Consider the following 6,421-nt stretch of genomic DNA (forward strand, 5'->3'; position numbering starts at 1 on the left):
ATAGCAACAAAGTGTGGTAGAAATCACCCAGTAGTTCACCAAACAATGAATACACAGATAAACAAGATATGATGTAAACATGCTATAGAATATGGTTCTGCCTTTAAAAGAAAGGAAAATTACTGGTGCAAGTCAACATGAATGAGCCTTGGAAGCATTATGATAAGTGAAAAATAAAAATACCACACCCAAAAGAACACTTGCCTCCAACTTAGTGGAGTTACCTAGACTAGGAAGATTCACCAAGTAAAATAGTAGTGGCCACAGGCTAGGGGAAGGAACAATTGCTATTGTTGATGGGTCAGAGTTTCGCTTAGGGATGCTGATTGAAGGTTCTCAGGTGGACAGAGGTGGCATTGCCTCAAGTGTGAGCATGTTTATTTGACTGTCTCTCTCCCTGCTCTCCATCATGTCCCAAGATCAAGGTGAAAAGGAGAACCCCATGCGGGGACTTCGAATCCGCAAGCTCTGCCTCAGTATCTGTGTTGGGGAGAGCGGAGACAGATTGACCCGGGGGCAGCCAAGGTGTTGGAGCAGCTCACAGAACAGACACCTGTATTTCCCAAAGCTAGATACGCCTCTAGGTCCTTGGGCACAAGAAAAATGAAAAGATTGCTGCTCACTGCCCTGTCCGTGGAGTCAAGGCAGAAGGATTCCTGGAGAAGGGCCTGAAGGTGCAGGAGTATGAGTTAGGGAGATACTGGAAACTTAGCCTTTGGAATTCAAGAACACATTGACCTGGGCATCAAATCTGACCCAAGCAATGGGATCTACAGCCTGGACTTCTGTGTGGTTCCGGGCAGGCCAGGTTTCAACACTGCAGACAAGAAGTTCAGGACAGGCTGCATTGGGGCCAAACACAGAATCAGTCAAGAGGAGGCCTTGCGCTGGTCCCAGCAGAAGTGTGAGGGGACCATCCTTCCTGTCAAATAAATTGTATTCAAAAGGCCAATAAAATTTTCTCAGAAAAAAGAATTTATTTGACTGAATTATACATTTTGTTATACCTATATATTGTCTGTTTTATATATATTTTTATGTATTTATACATATAATCTCAATAAAAGTATTTTTAATAAAGAGAGATAAGTCAGATAATGACAAGTAGTTAAAATTAGACCTATCTATACCAAGCGGTGGGCAGTGCTGTTTCCGAGTTCCTGCATTTTCCCTGTGCACTAAAACACCTCACCTTAATTGTGAACTATTGGCAATTTTGAAAGAAAGTATCCAAAAACTCCTTCTGAAGAATCTGGGGCTCTGCTTGTCTGCTGGGTGCTCTGATCACATGATTAGCTTCCTGTGGCCTAAAGCAGAGCCTCCTAGAGCCAATATTCGTTGTGCAAACAATTGACCTTGGGATTGTGTTAAAATGCCAACCCAGTTGGTCTGAAGGGGTCTGAGAGTCTCCGTTTCTAATTCCCAGGTGATAATGATGTTAAGTCCAAGTTGTGAGTAGCAAAAATCCAAAGAATGATAGTTAGATTAACTAACTTAGATTAACTTAGAAAACCTGATGTTTTCCTTTTATTTGCTTGGTTTGGGCTGGTTTTTGAGATAAGGACTTGTGGGATATCTGGGCTGGCCTGGAACTCACTATGTAGCCCAGGATGCCTCCCACTCATGAAACAGTCTTAATGATTGTCCTGGTTCGAGTTTGGGCAGCTTGACACAATTTCGAGTCCCTCTGACAGGAGGGAACCTAAACTGAGGAAATGCCCCCATCAGATTGGCCCGCGGGGCATTTTCTAGATTGATGGTTGTTGTAAAAGGGCTAGCCCAGTGTGGGCAGTGCCAGGCACCTCTGGGGAGCTTACCAAGCCATGAGGAGTAAGCTAGTACACAGTGTTTCTCTGTAGTTTCTGCTTCGGTTCCTGCCCCCACTTCCCTCGGTGATGGAGGGTGACTTGCGAATTATCCAATTCTCAATAAACCCTTTCCTCCCAAGTGGCTTTTGGTCATGGTGTTTTATCACAGCAATAGAAATGAGTCAATTACATACCACTAAATAATAAAGAGCTGGAATGAGCCACTAGGACTCTTGCATATAAAATGCTAACATCTGCTCATTTGTTCGATAGATAAGCATAAAGTCAAATTAGAATTAAACCCTAACCATATTGAAAATGTTACAAGCTTCAGCTTACTGCCTGGAAACTTCTGGCTCTGCTGCCAAAATCTAAAACAAATGCATAGCTTGGACTATACAATTCCTCTTCCCACAGTTGATTTTTGAAACAGGGATTGTTATGGCACACACTCCAATTGATGACTTTACGTAATTATATAGGCCTTGAACAGCTTTCCTGGCATTTTTTTTTAAACTGTAGGATAAACCCAGGCTGGAACCTAATAATTTCACCTGCTATAAAATGACTGATTAATTCCTAAATTGAAAACAGCCTTAGGAGAAGATTTCTTGCCAGAACTGTTTAGAATCTATTCTGTCTCGTAGGCCCTGGGTGCCAATCTAATAAAGTTTTCAGATGCTCTGACGTCCAGAATGAGCCTACATGTCACCCAGCTAACTTGCACACAGGTTCAAGCCCTCTGCATCTCTGGTTAGTACCCCAGCGGGTTCCCTCTGTAACCACAGTGGTCAAGAGGAAGAACATCTTAACCGTAATCATCCTGCTGTTGAACTATTTTTGTAGCCTCATCAATCTTTCCTTAGCCTGTCAGGCCATCTTTAATCCAAACTAAGAATCTGACCCGTGTTCTAGGTCAATGGCACACCAGGGCTTCCAAACAGAATACTAGCTTTAATAATAATAAGAGTAAACAGCTAAACTTCATGGTACCCTCAATAGTGTGTCAGTCCTCTGTAGACAATTCATGTAAATTATTCCACAGCCCTTGAAAGAAAGACATTATCATCTTCAACTCCTAAGTTCAGGGAATCTCAGTAAATTAAATACATTCAAAGCCACCGAAGCCTATTATGTACCACGATATCATTTTTACTTTCTTTTATCCCTTGCTCTCGCTCTATGACATGGTCACCCTGCAGAGCCCAGGCTGGTCTGCAGCTTGAGACAATCCTCCTGGCTCAGTCTACGTGCTAGGGCTGCAGGAATGAGCCACTGTGGTTTTCTACTAGTAATTGCAATTGCCAACTGCTACATAAATGGTGTCAAACTGGGCTCCTCCAAATTGCCTCACCGAACGATGACAAACAGGAAGGCAACTTCTTAGCAAACATTCTCTTCCATTCACTCTCCCTCAGAGTATTTATTAGGCTCACACAGACTGCTAACTAATTACTGCCATGGGAAAAAGTCCTTCCTTGTGGCAGAGAACCTGCACTGTTTAACCAGAGGATCACTGGTGTGTCTGTTAAATGCTTCAGTTCCTTCTATAATGGCCACTTAGCAGCTTATAGCAGGGTAAATGCAATCTAGGAATTTGCTGAAATCCCTCCTTTTACTTTTACTCCTTATTGTGTGTGTGTGTGTGTGTGACAGAGAGAGAGAGAGAGAGAGAGAGAGAGAGAGAAAGAGAGAGAGAGAGGAGCTCAGCAGCTCAGCAGACAACCTCCAGGAATCAGTTCTCTCCTTCAGGTTCCAGACATCCAACCCCAGTAGTGAACTGAAGGAGAAAGACCATTGTATGATGCTTCAGTCTTTGGATTTTGAACTCTTATAGGGGGTGGGAGCTGCCACCCTGCTCCCAAATAAATCACATGGGGAGACCTTTTTTTAAAAAAAAAAAGTTATAAGTACCCAGCCTTAGTTTGGCTTGTTTCTTGCCATCTTTTCTTAAATTATTCCCATCTATCTTTGGCCTCAGGGATTTTATCTTTATTTCTATCTATCTTTTATTTCCTTCTTACTCCGTGTCTGTGTAGTTGGATGACTGGCCCCTGAAGTCCTCCTCCTTCCTCTCTCATTCCCAGATCCTCAGATGTCTCTCTCCCAGATTTCTCCTTATATTTATCCTCTCTGCCTGCCAGCCCCGCCTATTCCTCTCTTCTGCCTTGCTATTGGCCGTTCATCTCTTTATTAGGACCATCAGATGTTTTAGACAGGCACAGTAACACAGCTTCCCAGAGCTAAACAAATGCAACCTAAACAAATGTAACACACCTTAAAATAATATTCCCCGACACTTACAGACTCATATGTCTGAATATTTGGTCCCCAGTTGTTAGAACTATGCAGGAAGGATTAGGAGGTGTGACCTTGTTGAAAGACCCTACCACCACCACCTCCTACCTGTAGATCAAGATGTCAGCTCTCAGCCACTCCAGCAAACATGGCTGCTTTTTGCTGCCACACAGCCCTGCCATAATGGATCCATAACCCACTGAAAATGTAAACCCAATTAGTGCTTTTTTTTATAAGTTGCCTTCGTCATGGTATTTTATCACAGCCATATAAAAGTCACTAAGATAACAATATTATTTCAAAAAAAATTTCTCAATAAAATGTAATTCTACGACAATGTCCTTCCCAAACCACGGCCTTATTTATTTCCCTGGGTTTGGGCAACATTTTTATCAGGCCCTGAAGGCACTAACGATTCACCAAGATGAAGCAGCTCCATACGGGCACTGAAAATGAGCAGAGGACCTTTTAAAATGAACAACTTGAAAGCAAATACTTTCCGAATCCCACCGAAAGGCAATTGTGTTGTCCAGTCACAGTGGTCAGCGAGCCAAACCTTAAGCGGATGTCTCCTAATTACATGTTTCATTCTCACCCATTTAGAGGGGAAAACGGCAAAAATAAAAGCATGCCTTTTGATTGGGATCAGAATTATAGGGTGGCCATTAAGTAGAGAACATAAATACGTTCTTTTTTTTTTTAAATAAGAAAGAATTGGAACCCTTTGATCATTTGGGGGGTGGGGAGGCTCTGTGTATTAGTGACAATCTGAATAGGAGATCTTCGGGAGACTCTCATCACAGATACGAATTCCATATCTGTGCACTGTGTTCGTTACAGTTTTGCACACTGGACTGTGTTGGCAGAGAAGAACAATCCAAAGGATACCTAGGTGATGTAACATAGCGTGCAAGTCATTCACGCTAGATTACGTAGAATTTGCCAGTGAGTCCCGACTTTATGCTTACCCGACTAGTACATTATTCTATGTAATAGAATACTGCTTGTCAAATTTTGGTCCTGGGACCTTCTCACATACTTAGAAATTACTGAAGACCCTTAAAAGCTTGGGGTTCTTTTGTTTGTTTGTTTGTTTTTATAAAAAGGGCTACATTTACCACTAGCTACTGTATTGGAAAGTAAAACCGAAAAAAATGAATTTATTTATTAAAGATTATACATGGTGGATGCCTCCTTCCTGTATTAGAGCTTTCATAGATCCAGAAGGTGTTATGCAGTCTGCAAGGGAAGGGAGAAATCAAAAGTCCTTTCCAACCACAATTACCAGCATGACCTATAGGAACAATAGTGGCATGCGCATCTTGTCAGTAACCAATAGCTATATAATTGGACTATAAGCCTACTCAATGGGAGGAAATCAGGCTAGGAAGGAAAAGAAAGGTGAAAGTCTTAAACTCACAGATATCTGCCTGCCTGTGCCTCCTGAGTTCTAGGATTAAATATACGCTACCATACATAGTTGGGATCTTGTTTTTGGTTTGGTTTGGTTTTTTGTTGGTTTGACTTGGTTTTTTGTTTATTTTGTTTTGTTTTTCTTTTTTGGTTTTCAACACATGGTTTCTCTATGTAGCTCTAGCTGTCCTAGAACTCACTTTGTAGATCAGGCTGGCCTTAAACTCACAGAGATTCTCCTGCCTCTGCCTCCCAAGTACTGGGATTAAAGGTGTGTGCCACCAACACCCAGTGGTTTTATTTTGCTTTTGGTTTTTTGTTCGTTTTGTTTTATATGCCAAGGAAAAATACTTTAGTATTCTCGGTTTGGGAAAAGATTCGGTATTGAGAAAATACAGTTCATAACACATCTTTGTTCACGATAGTTAAATATATATATTTATAGGATACAATGTGGTATACATGTGTATAGCATGTAATGATCAAATCTGGGCAGGTAGTGGTGCTTCCTCTTTATCTTTGCTTTGTGTTTGGAGATTTAAAACTCCTGTCTTCTGGCTATTCATAAACTAAGTAATAGGATATTATGAACTATGGTTTCCTATGATAAAGATTACTCGAGCTTGCCATTCTGTGTTTGAGAGGAGCAATTCTGTAACCTCATCAGATAACTGTGACTATGACTTTTTGATACTACACAAAACTTCAGTAACAGTTTCTTTAAAATTAACTGTAATGTGGTTATAAACAGTATCCATGAAGTTTTCAGGTACACTAAAATCCACTGGCCTCACATACTTTGAATGAATCCTTCACTACCATGTTATATGTGTATGTATGTAATCTATGCCAATTAGAAAATATTAACTCTCTGGTTATGAATGTCTTCCAAGCACTGAAGC

General features: G+C 41.2%; 1 pseudogene; it reads left to right on the forward strand.

Moving 5' to 3' along the window:
• Positions 1-409: 409 nt before the first annotated feature.
• LOC121456000 lies at positions 410-933 on the forward strand (annotated as a pseudogene).
• Positions 934-6,421: the final 5,488 nt, after the last annotated feature.

This window comes from Microtus oregoni, unplaced genomic scaffold (assembly GCF_018167655.1).
Source record: "Microtus oregoni isolate MIOR12 unplaced genomic scaffold, Mior012 000014F_ref0000157, whole genome shotgun sequence".
Taxonomy (NCBI): domain Eukaryota; kingdom Metazoa; phylum Chordata; class Mammalia; order Rodentia; family Cricetidae; genus Microtus; species Microtus oregoni.